This window comes from Embiotoca jacksoni, unplaced genomic scaffold, assembly GCF_022577435.1.
Source record: "Embiotoca jacksoni isolate LCO1_2020_lvr unplaced genomic scaffold, fEmbJac1.0.p SCAF_15, whole genome shotgun sequence".
In the NCBI taxonomy this organism is placed as follows: domain Eukaryota; kingdom Metazoa; phylum Chordata; class Actinopteri; family Embiotocidae; genus Embiotoca; species Embiotoca jacksoni.
In genome coordinates this window covers 1,668,584-1,688,258 of record NW_027185285.1, presented here as the reverse complement: position 1 = coordinate 1,688,258, position 19,675 = coordinate 1,668,584, and positions in this window count along the sequence as shown.

Here is a 19,675-nt window from a genome sequence, read left to right as displayed (position 1 = left end):
TTTGATGGAGATAATTACAGAAAAAGGCAACATCAGAATAAACATCAATATCTTGAAACACTTAAGAAAACTGCAGTTGTCAGGGTAACAAATTAACCATGTCCTAATTTTCCACCCAAAACCTGATCTCATTGTGGACATTCTGTATATGGCTGCTTGATTATGGTTTGTATAACTCTGGCCCTTAGACTGTTGCACTGGCTGCTAATTTACAGAACAAACAACATTTTGTCATGGTTGTCTTGCCATGTCAAGAGTAAATAGAGATGACAAATGAGCTCTTCCAGGTTGAAGATGATTTAATACGCGTACCATACTTGGATGAAAGAGAGTCCAAGCACCTCCTGAGTGACAAAATCCTGCCAAGATGATTGAGCAGCCGAGTCAGTGAATTAAATCAACAACAGAATAAATTATTCTGTGGTTGAGCAAAGGACAAGTGAACAAACAACTCACTAATACCAGGAGTGGTGGAAATGATTGATGGTTGTTTGAGAACAACAGTTATGGTGTCACGAAATGTTTTGAGCATTGAAAAGAGCCAACATGAGCAAGAGAGACAGGAGGAGCTGGATACCCAAAGTTGAGGTTTGAAAACAGCCATTTGAAGTCTGACTTTGAGCAATATAAATGTTATCATGGTTGCTTATTTGTTGTAGTTATCCTAATCAAATGGCTGTATTGTGTGCATGTTGGACAGCAACATACACTAAACGTCCATACTATAACCCAAGAGAGTCACATATGTTATTGAACTTTGTACATATTGAAAACGATTTAAGCTACAATGGTGCCATCGCTCTGAAGCCGACAGCTAGACTGTTGGTCTGCCGGTCAGCCAATTGACTGACCTCTTTGGTCCAGAGGGAAATATCTCAACAACTATTGGATGGATTGCCATGATATTTTGTGCATGCATTCCTGGTTCCCAGTGGAGTAACTCTAGTAACTTTGTCTGACTTTTCCTGCAGCATCACTGGGAGGTTAACATTTCTGGGGTTGTTTGAGGTGAACGCATGTGTAATAACTGCATGCACAGTGATACAACATTGTCTATTACATCTTTTTTTATTTCACTTGAGACAAAAAGAAAAACGCTTTTCCCTTCCCTCAGGTACTTTATCTCAAGTTTAACTGCTCTACAGAATGAAACACAGCTTGGAAACGATTCCCTCGTTGGACTGTTTTCAGGATACAAATATATGTCTTTAGCCCCAGGTGCTTCATGTCATGAACAATGAAAGTCTTTCAAAAAAAAAAAAAAAAAAGAAAAACCCTGACAGGTACAACAAACCAATACACCCGAGACAGTCTGGCCACAAACCAGACTGTTTTTGACTTTAGTGTTTTTACTTTCCAGAGGTTTCCTGCATTACATAGCAGGTAAGAATTAACTGGAACATTGTCTTCAGCTACAGCGCTGTCATTTTGGCATGTTGGTCCCAAAGCCACACTAAGACAACAAAAGACAGAAGAATCTGGTTTAATACATCCAAACCATGTTACCCCGGCAGAGTGATGAAATAGACAATTATCACTGCCATGTTGCTCATTGAGCTTTATTGTTGCCTCTCAGCGTGCACGCCCAATATTGATATCTCCATCTACCTTGATCCTAATTATGCTCAGAATAATAGCTTGCTGACACGTGAAAAGCATTGGCCTTATGGGAATAGGATGCTAAACATAGTCTACAGGAGCTTTCATTATGATCTTCTTGGGGGGCCTATAATTTACTACTGAAGTTTGTACTATTGTTCAAGGAGATAGAAATGCACAGTCATTTACAAACCGGAGGCTTTTTTTTTTTTCTTTTTTACATGCACCACTGGCAGTGATGTGCTTTTGCAATATATTTTATTTGCTTTGTACTTTCGCAACAAACCCCATTTGGGAAAAGGTGTGGTGATGGTAAAAGGAACACCATTTCCCCTCTTAATAAGTATTACCAAGGTGCCTTTGAGCAACACACACACAGGTCAAGCTGCTCTGTAATCAGATGATGGGCACACTGCAGTAGTACCAGTACATGGGTGTAGACAAATTAACAGCTCCAACTAAATCACCACTGAGAAGCACTGCTACAAAGTTGGGTCACATTAAGAGATATGGTAGATTAATTGTCCCTGCTGACATGACTGTTTGCATACTAGTAAAGTAAGTACTTTATTTTCCCCTTACATTCTCAGTTTTAGTTAAAAAAAAAAAATAAAAAAATAAAAATAAAAAAAAAGACCACTAAAAAGACTCTTGTTACTCTCCATCTGCCAAAATGCAGATGGGAGAAGCTCCTATGAATTGATCAATATGTTTATACATGCATATATCTGAGTCACTGTCTGATATACAGTCTTAAGCTGTATGCAATTCATGAGGAAGACAGAAGACACTACTGAGGACTGATAAAGTGCCCTCAACTCCTCTGCATTTTGAGGTTAAAAAAAAGAAGCTGTTTTTATGAACAAATAATTTACTTTAAAAGGATCCCTGAACGAATTATTAAAGGCAATTAATAGTGCTCTGTGTAGTTAGGAGAGAATAACATTTTTAAGATTCAGTGTTGACAAATCGTCAGACTGAATGTTTTGTAAAATCTAAAATATAAGAATAACAATTATGCCAATTTATCATAAGGCACCACTTTTCCATTAAGAAACTGATGTTGTTATAATTGGATTATTATTATTATTATGAAGCAATTTCTGTGGCTTCTTTTATCATAATATTGTAATGAAAAGCAAAATAAGATAAATTATATAACTGCATCTATATGGAGAATATACTTCTCTGACTTTATTGCGTCCCCCTAGTTCTGAAACTCAACCTACGCCCGTGTCACCATGGATACAGGTGTCAGCTCCCACCTATGCCAGCTTCGAACATCTGAGTCACTGAGTGAATCCAAATAACATCATTTCACTCAGGGACATGCGGAGCTTCAAATCAAAAGAAACACATTCACAGGATCTGTTCCCACGTTGCTGAACCTACTGCAGGCAGATGTGCACGGAAACATTTGCAATTACTGTGGACGTCCATCACATGTCTGACAGTTAATTCTAACTTTCTGTTCCTCGTTACGGATGCTAACTGTCTGAATGTACTTTGATCAGGACTTTTCTCCTTGGCGTATTAGACAATTTAGAAGGATATTAATAGATATACCTGCAATTGACACAAAGGATTTGGTCTCTTTGAAGCATGGTTAGTCAGCTCATCAAACTTTAAAGACTCATATCAAAGTGCTAACCGCCAGATTTGACCGTTTAAGAGCTGGTAATTGCTTTGTTAATGCTGATGTTTGTGGAAATATTTGTCAACGAGATAAAGTTACTTTTCGTTCCAAGTTTTTTGTTTGTTTTTTATCTGGAGCACCTCCTGGATACGTGGCGAGTGATAAAGCAAGTCCCGGTGAATTAGTGAATGACACTAAACAGCAGGAAGTGCTTACTTCCAAAATGTTAAAAGTATACAACTGGAGTTCTTACAGTTATGACCACGTTAATTTTGTCTCCAAATGTTATTATTATTAATCTAAATAACAGATCAACTCTAATAAGATTTGAACAATTCTGTTATTTTTTTGTTATTGCTTTATCGGCGCCAAGTATGATTGTAGTTCGATCTTTCTTCTATTCTTATTAACTGATGAGTAATTGGTACTATCTGCCAATACAGAGAAAACTAAAGTCAAAATTTCAACAAAAAAACCACGGGGAAACTGCAAAAACAAATACTGCAAGAAACTTTAGGTAGCCAACTGCACTTATAGAAATGTCATTTTACTCATTTTAAAGGTCTTCTATGTTACTCTAATCTGTATGCATTTTGGTAATATTTTGTATGAACTGCAATTTGAAGCACAAATCTATTACGATGATAACGATGTGAAACATTCATAGATTCAACTTTTATTGTAGGTTTCAAAAATGGCAAATATCAGTGAACATGACGATGTAAATGATCAAAGTGAAGATTTTTAAATAAATAAAAAATTGCACCAACGTCTGCAAGTAAGGCTACAAGTCAGTACAATTGCAGGAGATGTTCAAAGGCTACTTATATTCTGCATGTTTCCTCATGTAAACTCTAACTTGATCAGTGATGTTCCACCAGGGCTACAATCCAGTGGTCCTGAGTGGAATAATTTGGATCACGAACCGACTATCAGTTGAATTCCTAAGAGCAACACTTAACTGAAAATGGTGTGTAGGGCTTTAGGTGTGGATCTGTCTGATAAGCAGTTTACAGAACTAATAAGAGCTGAACAGCTTTGTTAACAGTTGTCTTGGGAGGGGCAACATTCACCTCTTATTTCATCAGACCTCTGATTGCAGGGATTAATTAACTCTGCAGTCCCAGCATGTGTCTCGGAAGAGCATTTCCATTTTGATGAGGGAATTCTTGATACAGATTTACCGTAGCCTAATTGGTTTTGGCAAGATTACATAGCGGAGATGTTTAACTGACATCAAGTAACACATTTTCAAAAAGCTGAAAAAAAAATAAAAATTGCTGAAATGGCACACTGTGCGACGACATTGCTCTGAATTGGTTATGATCCTGTCAGTCGTGGTGTTCATTTCACTAATGTATGAGCTGCAACTTCACAGGATGTCTATCTCTAACTTTACAAAAAAAAAAAATGTTTAGCACTACACAACAAATGTTCAGCTTAGATGGTGTCTGAACTCAAAGTTAGACAGCCAGGAAAGAGTTTGGGGGCAGAAGTGTAAAAATACACGTCAGAGTTAATAATAGCTGCCTTGACCTCCCATGTTTATGGTTCAGGTGTATCAGCAGGAGTCTATAGTTGTCACCTACCTCTATTGTACAATGCAGGACAAGTCTCTGCATTGTTAAAAACCTACAGTGTCACTTAATTACTTATCTAATTTCTGAACTTTCAGACAAACTTATTTATTCTAAAAAGATAAATTTATCTAACTGGCTGATGACAGGTAGAACTACCATTATTAAACTGTACTTTTACAGCTGACTGGGTCCTTTTATCAGCAGGGTCATTAGCCCATTACCTGTCAGTTCACTGTTGCTGACATAAATTTTAAGTTTGGGATTCATTAGTTGTGACGCAGGCTAATTCTGAACCTTAAGGAATATACGCTGCCGTAGATAAAGTGTACTGCAACTTGAATGAAAGCTCACGTGATAATGAAGGAGGCACAATTAAATGCTGAGTCTCATGGAGGCTTGTGGGCCCATGTCAATGAAGCAGCTGTGAGTGAAGGCACCAACTTTACAACACTAATGAAACACTTAGCCTCCTCAGGCGTCTGCCCTACTTTTACGGCACTTAAGACGGTCACATAAAGTCCTGTGTACTATTTTTATCTGACAGTGGATCAGTTTAATCAAACAAAGTAACATTAATAAAATGCATGGCACAGCTGAAATGTTCAACTTCGACTGATAGGGGCGGCGGCCCAAAATACAGAGTACGGAGGAGACAAGCAGTAGACACATGTTCATAACTGGGTTGGTTTTGACTAGTTGGTCCAGTATCAGCTTAGATATTGTGGAATGTAAATGTGGGCTGATAACAAGGAACAGCAGTACAGAAATGTCTATTCTAGGTTTAAGGATGAGGTAAAAATACAGATTTCCCATATTCATACCTCCCTCTACTTAAATTACATATTATAAATATAGAAAAGAAATTTGAAAGGGTGCATTAAATGCTAGATTTAAAGTCTACCGAGATAAGGGGTAAAGAGGTCGTGTAGTCCCATGTGCCCAATAAAGTTTGGCTACCCAATGAAAGGACATATCTGACAGTACATGTCTGTGCCTCGTCGAGTGAGCAGACAGGACTGAGTGGCCCTCCCTCGGGGCTGCCACTCTCTGCTGCCGGCAGAGAAAACGAGGCACAGTGTTGAAGCCTCCCCGCGCAGCACCCCTGGGACCCAGGCTTGTGAATGTTGTGTCGCAAGCAGTGAGCACCCACATCACGTACGGTTTGCTCTGTTACATATTTTCCAGCAGAGACTTTAATCAGTCAATATATTTCAATTTTATCAGGCAAAAATAAATATTCTCTGATTGGTTCGCCCTTCAAAGGTTTCTAAACTATTAACAGCAAGGAAACCTGAAGCTGTGAGCAACTGTCTGGCAACACCAGAGTAAATATCAAGAAAATATATTATGACAACTGTACAATCCAAGATATTTTTTTAAATGAGATTCAAAATATTTAGCACTTTGTTCTTTATTTTGAGAGCAAGAGTACTGAATTGGATGCTTTTCGATGCTTGCAGATGCGGAAAAACGAATTCTCTAAGGCCAACTGAAATCTGTAGTAGTTTTTCATTAGAGAGCAAAGATATCCAAATCTGCACCACAATTGCTTTATAAGAATAGATCTGAAAAATAAAGCCAGGCAGTCCCTAAAGCCCCATCCTGTGTTCACCTAGGGCCCAATTAAAGGAGTTGTAGTGACAAGTCAAGCGTTACTGGCCTCGGCCGGCCAAAGAAATCTGGACTCTTGTTTATCTCTCATTTCAATTGTAGAAACCACATTAGAATTCCTTTTCAAAATGCTATTAATAAGTGCCAAAACAACCTAAGCCACATGGCCAATATATGTTCAATTAGGATTACCCAGAGACACAATTCATTGGGAGCGAGGAGTTTGAGTCTTCGTGGAGCTTGTCAAACTGCACAAACTTCCATGCGGCTTTAAAGGGTTCAGATTTGCAATTAACTAATGCAACAGCGAGGAGAACAATGCACCTACCCGAGCCGCCCCCGCCCCAAAGCCTTTCCATTATTTTAACGAGCACAACAGCATATTGTATGTTAATAGATTTCCTCCCAGTCCTCAGGAGCGTGCCCTGCCTGTTGTCAGGCTTGTTGATTAACAGGAATACAATTAGAATTTCGGGGCTCTGTTTAACATTAGCATACTTGATATGCGACTTAATGCACCTACATGGTCTTCTAGGTGTCACCCACCTCCTTTAGCTTGCTGTTTCATCTTCAGGGAGTGTCTTTATTCGACTTCCGATAAACATCATAACAGCAATATTTGTCATGCTAATCCACTGTGGTCCAGACAGAAGAATATAAACAACTGATGGATGAATTGCCATAAGAAGTTCTACATTCAGAGGTTAAGTGATGAATCACTGTGACTTTACTGATATCCCAATTTTTCTTCTAGCATCACCAACAGGTAAAGATTTTCACTTATAGTGTGGAATTGATCGAAAATTCGAAGGTCTCGACCAAAATTTGTCATAAACATTCAAGGTTTCAGGATGATGAGTCGTAAAGACTTTGGTGATGACATTTCTTTTTCTCTTGCCTTTTTCTTGGTCAATACTAATTAATACATTTTAATTTAACCAATACTTTGCCATTTGACGGTTTATAATCTCTTACTTGCAGGCAAAACTATTGATATTTCATATTAGCTTTAGCGATAATGAATACTGATTAGCAGGTAGTAGGCAGTAGTTAAACTAAGTTGGTCAACGTGGTACCAATATTTTATCTTACGCACATATGTACAGTATATCGTTTATATATTTAAGTAACTCATAGATCAATATTGGTATCAACCTCTAAAATCAACTATTAGTCAGGTTTTAATTAAGAGATACAGTAGCCCTGACATAACTGTTTCATCAATGGATTGATTGCTTGTAATTGAAGTACAACTGTGAAAATGTATCAAATCCAGCCTCTCAAAAATGAGAATGTGCTGTTTTTGCCGATTTACATCATTGCAAAAAGAATATCTTTGAGTTTTGAAGAAGCATTCATGTTTGACATTGAATAAATTCAACGATGACTCAATTCATCCTAAAAAATATCTATATATTCACTAAAAAGGAAAAATAAATCATGAGTTGCATGCCACATTGTAAGGGTAGAAACAGCACAGGTGTATTTTTGAACATTACTGACTTGCCTAGATTTGTTGATTTGTTTACAGTGAGAGGAGTGATTCAGATCACCTCAGTTGTCGCACTTTACCTTAAGAACGATGGAGAAGCTTACATTAGCTGCTGTTAGTCGTGTTCGTCGTAATTCAGTGGATCCTGCTTCTGTCCCCACTCCTCCGCAGACATCCCACACAGTTATCAGGCTCTATGAATAATCTATTCAGAACACTCTACCAGTGTGATAATATGTTGGAGGGACCTACCAGTTAATGATACACTTGTGATGCTGTGTATGAAAAGGTTTACAGACACGGAAAAGAACACCATTTGGTCGTCTATAATTTTACTGTCCGAACCGGAGTTCCATGAAGCGAGCATTTTATATCTATTTAGAATAAAATTACCTGTTGTGTTAGGTATTTTTAACATTTAAGGAATCAGGAACATACACCCAACATCAACAAGACTTAGAAACAGTAAGTACAGGGGTTTTTTTGTTTTTTCTTCCTGTAACAATGAACTCCTCCCACGCATCTATTGAAAAGAGATGAGAACAAACATGTGGTTGCTTGGTAGAGCTCCACATAATATTTTATTATAGGTGGTGTTATTTAATGATACAATGGCCGTGCTTTAAACTCAATTATGTGGACCTAGCTGTGACGTGTTCTCTGCCACATTTGCAGCTGACAGTCTTGAGAATATTGTAAAAATGTGGAGCTCGGTCTTCTAGACCACATATGCGATGAAACCACTTTCAAATGACCCTAAACATGTTTTTTCTGCATAATGCTTTCAAAAAAAAAAGTTTTCATATCGGTACCTGTCGCAAAAACACATTGGCCAATACTGATATATCTGTGACAGACCAATTTAAATCAGTCAGGCTCTCCTTGTTAGTGAACAGTAATCAATACGTTGTTAACAGTGAGTCTCATTACTATGCATAAAGTCAGAACAAGTAACTTGTTGGAATGAATCCATAAAGAATTATCATTTCGGTTTGCATTTACACTGCGGAGCATTTGAACATTTTCACACGTATTGTTTTGTTTTTTACTGCCACAGCTTTACTGTTTCGGTTCAATCTACATTATCATGAACAACATGCATTAACAGCAGTAACAAGCAGCTGTTTAACAAAAAATAAATAAAACTGTATGTAGCGAGTACCAAAAGACAAAGTTAGCAACTACCGGGTGAATATAATTTTTTTTTAATTAAAATCTAAGAGCCATTTATTTTTCCCAGGAGTTGGTGGAGACCAAAACTGAGTAAATATTTGACTTACATCTATCAGATGGACGTGTAAATAGACAAGTTCAGTATTAACTTTATACAATAATGTCAGTTTGGTGTTTTCAGTTCATTGTGCTGCCCCCAAGTAGCCGAAAAATCATTAAAAAAAAATCATGACAGCATTAAGATTTTCTTGTATGTAAAAATGCAGTTTTTAAGTTTTTGTTTAACCAATGTTATATTGTATAAAATTACATTACAGCTATTCTATGATCAAGTTGTTGCTCAAATGTTGTTCATTACTTTTCACTCTTAAGATTTCAGTGACACTAATGAGCCTGTGGATCTCAAACAGCTCTCTCTGTTTCATATTCACCATTTCATCTCTGTCATTTACGACTCCAGACTGCTGATATCAACCTTGTAAATGTTCGGCTTTTGATTTATCAAGAAGAGTGTCACTTTGTCATCAAGCTTAAAGCGACTGCTTCTGTCTTTAATGAGGCGAGTTCATTCCAATTATGTAAACATCAGAAGAAGCTAACAAAGCAGCCGGTTCCGTTGGGATTAAAGGAAACAATACGACCTTGACAGGTTTCTATTTCCCTGTTTACCCCATTACATTTTGAAAGTGTCTTAATAATCTGATGGTTTTCCGAAATGGATATGAGGTGTTTATTTCTTTACTTTTTATTCACAGTGTCAGTGCCTTTTTCTTCTGCGAGAGTTACTGCTCATTAAACCCACAGTTTGTTAAGATATGCACTCATGAGTGACGACACATTTTTGCAGTCTTAACAAATTGTTTTTCCGTTTCATTAGTGAGGATCTAACTACCAAACAAAGGGGAAAGAAATACCACCTGAAGCCTCACAACTCTGCCTGTTTCCACTCAGAGCATATCCTACAGCTCCTCTTCTTCCATTTGACAAATTGTATTGGAGAGAAAAATGAGGGACATTTATATTTTCAGATTTTTTTAATACCACATCTCTTAATCCCAGAGGTGCTATATGTCAATTTCCCAAAACAAAAAGCTCAATTCTGTGAGAAAGAGAAAGTTGTGGAGGAAAATAACTTTTGAATCTATTTGGTATATGTATGTCTCAACATTCATTTCTCTCTGCAGGTAATCTTCTGGAAGATACCCTAACATCCCTGCATTCAATTCAATCAATACTTTCCATTTAGACGATGAATGGATTTACGTAATTGAACCTCTAGGGTCTGTCGGTATGATACAATCATTTATCTAAATGGTTAAACAGCTTACTGATACCTGCTGTAATTTTGCATACTGCCGCAGTGAGCTAAAAACATTGGAAACTGGAAATGAAAGACTGAAATGATATTTCGTGAAAAAAAGAAAGAAAAAAATGTCTCTACTCTCTGTGTTTCTCACTATAATCCTCCACACAGCTTGAATGTAAATTGCTTTGTTTTTTAAATGAAATAATGTATTCACAAACATATGCGAACATCATGCACAAACATTTCAAGCACCGAAACCAGATGAGGGGATTTTCTCTGATGTTTGCATTATTATCCTTTGACAAGACCAATTTACAAGACTGTCAAAGACCCCGTGCTATCTCTGGAAAATCACCTACAATTTCAGCACCCACATGACAGATCGTTTTTCTTTTTTCCAGCATCATTTGAGGGGAAAAGCAGGATGGTTTAACAGGAGAGACTGCACTACTTTACTGGTAGATATTGAGATGATAATACAGACTTCATTTAGTGCGACATTTCTTCTCACAAAAGGAAACAGACGTCACACTTTCCACTGCACCTGCAGCCGATGCTTTCCTTCCAATTGTGCTCCTCTTCTCAACCAAACTGAGTCTCTAAATGCAGTAATTAGCTGAAGTCGTTCATATCCCAGGGCTATATCAGGAAAGACTTTTCCCATCTAATCACTTTTGTATTTTTGAATTGTGTATTAAGGCATACTTTCCTCTGTTCCTTCTAGCTATTTAGTGGTTTTGTCCTCTTCACTGATTCATACACAATTTGCTAAAATCTTGAGGGGGGGGGGAAAGGAACGCAGGCCTGTTTCATTCAGCTCCCACACAAATGTTTAACATCTCAGAGGTGTGGAACAGACACTAATTCGGATATGTTCGAGCTGGAGCAACTAGACGTTTAGCTTTGATGTAGCAGTTTTTTGGAACTGACACGCTCAGTCTGAATATTTTGCAGCATATGAATCCCATCAAGAATTACACAAATGTGACAGGCAGAAACCTCAAAAGATTACTGTAGACTCTCAGTCCAGTGGAGAATCCCTGGAGGATTTTTTTTTTCACCCAAAATGTGGTGCTTACTCAGCTTTGTGGTAAATTAAAAAGAAAGTTAGACGTTTAACATTTACTCAGAAAACAAGCTAAAACAAAAATCAACAGTTAAATGTCACACAACAGGTGGTTCCCGTTCCATCTACCTCCACCCGTGTTTGTCATTGATCCTGTGCGGAGCAATGATGTTGCATAATTATGACATTTTATGGAAAAAGACCACAGACCGTGAAGCACTATGCTATTCTTTTTTTAATACTTGAGAAACGCTGTACACAACTCCACCTAAAACAACATCTGTTCATGTTGCGACCTCTGATAAGAAACATTTATTCTTGTACTTCATGTCTTTCATGCCTCTACTTGAGGCACGTATTATGACTCTCCTCCTCTTTATCATGCAAGAGTGCAGCATGCTGTGGATATACTGTCTTTCTCACACTAACGCAAAGCTGGAGACCAACACTACATCAACACAAAGATCTATAAGATAGTTTAAAGCCGCTGCACTTGCTTTTCTATTAAAAAAAACTTTGATCTCATTCAAGAGCAAGAAGCCTTTCTCAAGTAATTTTTCTGTGTACAACATTGACTTTTTTCCACAGGGACATTGAACACGCATTTCTTCAGAGAAGTGTAACCTATTGCTTGGTTGGTTCTGACCAACTAAGTGCTCCATGTCACCTGTACTAAAAGCGTGACACCAACAATGACCCCTTCAAACTTGCACTTAGTGGTCAGATGATGCACTATGCCAACAGACAACAACATATCACAGTTTACAAAGATGTTTCACAAAGCTGCAGCAGCACACAGTCACAAGAGATTCATGTTTCTTATCTCTTATTATTTAAAGCCTGGTGGCTCGTAAATGATGCTATAGATGTATAGAGATTATTTGAACAACCATTTATGTGTACAAATGGCAAAGATTTACTGGTTATAAGTTTTTAAATCTAACTATTGCTCCTTTAGTATGATTTATGTCATTATATCCCCAAAAATCTTTTGGTTTTTAGTTGTTGGTCAGCCAAAAAGGTCCCCCATCAACTAGGAATGGGCATTTCAAGCATAAATATAAGGAGCAAATACTCAACTATTATTTTATAAACCCCCCCCCCCCCACACACACACACACACACACACACACACCACCACCACCACCACCACCACACAGTTCATAAAAGGTTTTTCGGTGCATTACTGCCCCCTTCTGCCAGTAGTAATTCAATATTACCGAGGGCCATTCATTGTTGAAAATGTTATGAGCCATCCCTACATGCTGCAGTCACAGAAAACACTGATTTGTTCAAATGCTTTCATCCATTATCATCTTGAAAAGAAAGTTCAGATTCTTTCTCAGGGACATACCAGCTCTTTTTATTTGCTCCTTCCACCTTAATCGGACAAGACGCAAGCAAGCATGCATCACTTTCAGTTGGTCTGTCCCAGAAATTTTAGAAATCCTACAGTTATCTTTGTAAACACTCGAGGAGTTAGGGATTTTTTTGTTTTGTTTTTTTTTTTTGCTTATACCGCAGACAAGTTTGAACCCTAGATAAGATATAAAATAAAAACAAGCTGGTTAGCTGCGATGTGCTGCAAATATTGGTCCCCCTGTGAATTACAATTCAGAAATTAAAGCCAATGCACAGGTAATGAGAAGGCCGGAATAAATAATGCAACATTCCTGAGATATTACCATACATGCGGGAAACCACATAAGTACTTGCTGTCACTACATTTTTAATGCCAATGGAAGGTTGACTAAGTCAAGCAAAACTTGTCATGCACTCGCATGTTTATGTGAAATTATGTCAACATTTATTATAACACAAGAAACTGGCTAAATCAGTGTAATTTTGAGAAAATGCTTTAACATGTATCAGCCAGTTACACTTTGAACACTATAGTGATTCTGATTTGTTGTTGTGTTTTAGGTTAAAGTTTCACAAACAACTGATTTTCCACAGGCTGTCAGTTACCTCTCCTTACCTTCGTACTTAAACCAGCAACCATGTCGCCACTTTTCTTACTTGCAGGTCCCCACTGTGTAGCTTTAATGAATATGAAAGAGGGAGTTTGAAGTCTTTTTGTTAAACAACAAATGTTTTATTAAAAAGACCTTTGCATATTTTGCATTTGAAAATATGAAATGGTTCCTGTCTGATACTACTGAGTAAATACAGCAGGGACCGTTTCACACAACAGCAAGCAGCAATTACTGGGCCGATAGCATAAACTAATAAAGGGAATGTTTGTCTTCCAAAGGACATGTGTCATTTGAATTTGGGCTCCTAATATGGCTCAAATTTGAGGACAAAGCACAGACAACTGCTGCAGGACACACCATTTTTGTTAGCTCATTAATTGGGAGGCAATTATGGAAACAAACCCTTCAGGCTGTTTTCTGTAGCTGGACTGAATACTGTACATTCCTGTTCCACTGATCCATTAGTGATAGTTTCTTCTTCCTGAGATCACATTGAAAAAAATCTTGTCATTGATATTATTTGGATCTGTGCCTGTTCTTTTCTAGATGAATGATATTTCTTCAGTGTCAAAACATCCATCCATCCATTATCTATATCCGTTTTATCCTGAACAGGGTCACGGGGGTGGGGGGGGGCTGGAGCCTATCCCAGCTCACTTAGGGCGAAGGCAGGGTACAACCTGGACAGATCGCCAGTCCATCACAGGGCCAACACATAGACAGACGGAAACAAAGACCATTCACGCTCTCATTCACGCCTAAGGGACATTTGTAGAACCACCAATTAACCTGAGGCGCATGTTTTTGGATGGTGGGAGGAAGCCGGAGTACCCGGAAAGAACCCACGCAGGCACAGGGAGAACACGCAAACTCCGCAAAGAAAGGCCCGGGCCCGGATTCAAACCCGGAACCTTTTTGCTGTGAGGCGACCATGCTAACCACTGCACCGCCCACCAGTGTCAAAACATTTACATAATAACTTTGTGAGAAACCACAAGAAAGATGATTACATTTCCAAATGCAAAACGAGAAAAAGAGAAGTATTTTCATCAATTACGAGTCACGTGGTTGTTGTTGTTGTTGTTTTTTTACCGAAATGCCCCCCATAAACCAATTTAAAGATGAAAGTAAAATATTACTTAGTACTTCCACATCAGTCCATCTTCAGGGTTATTTACATTGTATGAGAACGCTGATATTATATGGAGGAGGGTTTAAAGTTGTTTCAATCACATTTCCAGACACATTGTTGTCATTCTTCAAAGCAACAAATTGAAGAATTTTGTGATGGCTCTCACTTTTCAAACAGACGCCAATGATGAAAGCATGAAGATGGTTTTCTTCAATAGAAAATCATGAAACTGTATTTACATATATGTTCTGATGTCAGGTTTTCAAACCCTGCTGGAATGCTGGGAGGAAAAAAAAACTGTGCAAATTGTAAGCTTGTTTTAATAAAACTGAGTTTGAAGGATGTGTTATGGGGACCATACAGGACTTAAAGATGTGTTAGAAGTGTGTTGGAATATATAAGGATATAACTTTTGGTCCGCATATTACCCTGACCTGTGTTTTTTTGCTTTACTCTGTGACATATCAAAGGCATGTAGGAGCAGATGAGAAAACAGATTTTAAATTGGCCACTTTTTGGAGGGAACAAAGTATTTTTCCAATGAGCTGTTAATGGTACCAACAAATCAATCCGCATCTGTATATAATACAGACAAACAAACAAATGCACCCTAATTTTACAGTACCTGCACCTATGAGACACTTACATGAGTGCACTCATTGCACTGTACATGTTGTAGTCATGGACTACCAAAGGCAGCAAGGAAAAAATAATGTCTCGAGTTTAAAAATATAGCCATTTCAGAAAAAAGAGAAGAATGACAGAGAGAGAAATACCGGATGACTGCTTATATCCATTCAGGGCCATCTCTATATTGCACTTATTAAATTATATACAGTTGAAATGATTAGGTGATTACACAATTGCCAAAAAATGTATACGCAAGGATTTTAGTAATTGTCACAGTACCGCATGACTAAGTATTGGCGTTTGTGTCAACTTGGAAGCTATAGTAACTAAATCTGGAACAACAACTCTCTTTTCCTTGTGTGAGATAAATGTTTTCTGTACAAATAAATTTAATAAAGTAAAAAGTGTTCTTGCAGATAATTACGATGTCACAGTGACATTGACCTTTGACCTTTTGAACATAAAATGTCTTTATTTTATCCTATTAAAAAAATTGGATTAAATACTTTCATAATTAGCACATGCATTATTGATTTATGGCCAGAAATGTGTTTTGTGAAGTGAAATTTTAATCTGTTGGCCATTAAATTGAAGTAGGAATTTGAGCCAAGTTTAAAGAAATTCACTCAGGGCTTTCCTGAGATATCACATTGATGAGAATGAGACAGACAACTTGGAAACATAATGCATCCAACCAAAGTTGATGCCGGGGCATTGGCATTAAAATGCAGTCAAGGGCTCTGTCCTCTTGTGTGTCAGGATTGGCTAGACTCAATTAATGACAGTTAGTTGAATATCTTAACTGAATATCAGACAAATAAACCAGATAATATATGTCCACTTAGGCACTGGAAAATCATGAGGTATTTTTTTTTTTTACTCTGACAATTTATAGACCGAACAGTGAATCAATTAATGGAGAAAAATCATCAGCAGATGAATCAGTCTTCAAAACAACAATCCAGCAAATTTGGGGGGAAAAAGCAACTATGATAAATAAAGATTTAAAATAATTTCAGTACATATTAAATATTGGTCATTAACTGTAGTTTCATTTGGCAACTCACAGTGAATGGAATAATTATCTGAATTCAGACAGTGATAGCAAACTACGCCCCGGAACTACATTGAATGAAGAGCACAACAGCAGCTATTACTGTATGTGGCAGCCTTACTTATGGCAGACATCTTTATTAATGAAATTAACTGTATGTAGTTATGATAATCAGCAGAAACCTATTACCTACCACCTGAATGACAACAAGGAAATGTCACATCAGCCTATTAACTGAAATGTTGTTGTTTTTTTTATTTAAAAAAAGTATTAGCTGAGTTTAAACTGTATGGAATAAATGTCAATCTGAGTGCCTCACTTGTCCACATAAGCAAGGGTGAGTTAGCCAGTAAGACAAGAAGATAATTGTGTATGACAATAGAAAGTTTACATAAAAATAATGATGTTTACATCCTTAAAGCTAAAGCACAATGTTCCTCCTGCAAAAAGTTCACTCAAGTTTGCTACAAAAACGCATGAAAAACAACATAAACAAGAAGCAGCAGAGATACTTTCTGTCACAGGATGAATTCAGGAACGCATCACAATGCAAATCCCAAACATTGACCAAAAGGTAAAAAAAAAAAAAAAAAAAAAAAGGCAAACTAGCATAACAATCAGGAAAAAAATCTCTCTGTCACAGGATGAATTCATGAACACCAAATACCAAATGAATACCAAAACATCTACCAAAAGGTAAAAAAAAAAAAATTAAAAAAAAAAAAAATAAAAATAAAAAGCCAAACTAGCACAACAAACAAAACAAAAACCTCTATAATAGGATAAATTAAAGAAAGCATCACCTTGCCAAACAACCAAAATCAAATTAAGATAGACCAGCACAACACAATATGTCACAATTAGAAACAAAACAACCCCAGCAACACCAAAGCTTAGCAGCAAGCCAACAAACCCACTGCACAAAGACTGAAAGTTCATTGTTTTCAGGTCAAAAACTCGATTTCAGTCTAATTGTTAAATTCCAAACATTCCCCTTCAGAAGCTCAGAAGAAAAAAAAAGCTAAATTGTAAGCAGCGTCTGTTTTGTTGAAAAACACCAGTTTTCAAATTGCTTTTAGACCACAGAAAACAGACACAAACGTGTTCGCATAAAAAGAAAATGAGTGCACTAAGCTTGCTTAAATGGAGCCAGAGTTTCCTCTGAAGAATTGCGGTGAGGTCCAAAGTTGGAGAACAGCAGGTTCAGAGAAGGTTTAAGTCCCGCTCAGGTATTGCAAACAGTGAAGAGCTGGACTGTGACTCCGTCCACCAGCTGGATACTTACAGGTTGTAGTTTGAAATACTTCAGGTGCAACAGCAGGTCAAACCAGAAGAGGAGGTCCAGACAGAACTCAATATCTCCCGCCTTTCAGAATAAAAGGGGGTCACGAGTGAGCACTTCCTGGATTTCCTTTGTTTGTTTGGTTGTTGTTTTTTTGGTCTCATCTAGTTTGCAGGCTTTTGATATAGGCTATTTACTCATGCTCAAGTCTGAATTATCACAGAGAAAACATTTGAATGAAAGAGTGCAGTGTTTGATTTGGAAAGTAGAAATGAAAAAAGAAAACCTACAGAAATTAATGTTATATTTTTGCTGGTTTAAAATGTCAGCATAATAGGCCCACAGAGAATTCAGGAACATGATTTGTATTTAATTATCTTTAATCCATTTAAAAGTTAATCTGAAGTTTGCATTGAGATTTACAGCATTTTTTAGAAAGAATATTAACCTCATGAGAGTAACTATGCTGTTGAGGTTTTAATGAGCCGCAGATTGCAATGTCAGATGTAAAGGAAGTTGTAATGTGATAGAAACCTGGTGCTTTAATTTTTTTTTTATATAATATTCTTTAAATTTAAGCTCAGCCTGAAGACACTTGTTTCCCCTCCTTCAGATGACTTTGCTTTTACCAGATTTTCTTGCTGAAAGTTTGTGATGAGGTGCTGCTCTTCCACTAACGCTGTAATTATCCCTAAAGGACTGGTACCTACTGCATATTGAGTGAATTACTGTTTTATTTCATTACAGAACAAATTAACCAATAACTAAATGTTTCACAGTGAAGGCGCAGATGTTTTGCGAAGTTGCAGCATTTTATGTACTTCTAGTTATTGCAGAAATAAATTTCTGGCCTTATTGGATTTGGAGTCAAACATAAAAGTCCAAATCTGCTACCGCCACAGGAACTGTGGCCTGCTGGAGACAGCAAGAACTGGAATAGCAGAGTCCTTCGGTTGCTATAATCAGAGATAACATGGCAATTATCTTCACTGTAATGACTGAACATGGTAGTTATTCAAATCTATCTCTGTAATATGAGAATCAGTATCTTCTCATTAACCCGAGCCAAAATCATATAAAGAAGGATTAGAGAATTATTATTTTGTTAGCTGTAATATAATGAGACTATACAGCGCAGCAGATGAGTTACAGGTTTCATAACTTTATTAAACAAGTGGCGAGTTCACAATCCCCAATGGCTGAAAATGAAGTTATGTCTCCGGCAAAGTGTTGCTGCTCATGGACTTAGTCCTGAGTTTCCTTCACAAGGAGATGCAACTAATCAAGATTAATTAAGTTCAACTTGTGAATACTGTAAGCCACCAGGAAACTCTTAAAGCTGTCTCTGTATGATAATAATAATGATAATATATGAATAAACAATACTAAATGTCATTATTTTGATATTCAGCGTACATTTTTTTTTTTTTTTTTTTTTTTTTTTTTTTTTGCAGTGTAATGTCCTGTACCTCCATTTAAATCTGTATCAACAGATTTTATTTTATTTTTTTTTGCCAACTGTTAAAACCGTGAACACAACTTTGATAAACTGTATCACTTTATAGAGTCAACATGAAAAACTTGTGAGCAAACAGTGGCTCATTTACACACAGTCATATGTGTTTTTTTTCCCCTGATAAATAAATACTCAATATCTACACTATTTTTGTCTCCATCAACTCCTGAGAGAAATATACGGCTTTTTAAGAAATAATTCTTCTCTGGAGCCAAAAATAAGGCTCAGAATGAACAAAATCAGTACAGTTAGGGGGTGTAAAGAAAAAAAAAAAAATCAATGAATTAATGAGATGCTAAAATTCAAAAAGAGTTAGGTCATAAATATCTGAGTATATAATTACAAGTGACTCCTTTGTTTGTATACCCAGGTAGTTATTTGATCCTTTGTAAATATAAAAATTTAAAATGTAAAATTTATGTGTATATTTATAGCAGACAGCTCACTTACCTGTTTGATGCCTGTGGATGTGCCCAAGGATAGTCTGTACTTTGAAGAGACAGTCAATTGAGAGTTTCTCTCCTGCTTCAGTTGAGCCTTTAAAGACTGAACATGTATAAATACAGAAATAAATACAGGAGCCAGAGACTGACATGAAATTTAAATGTCTCATCTTAGACCA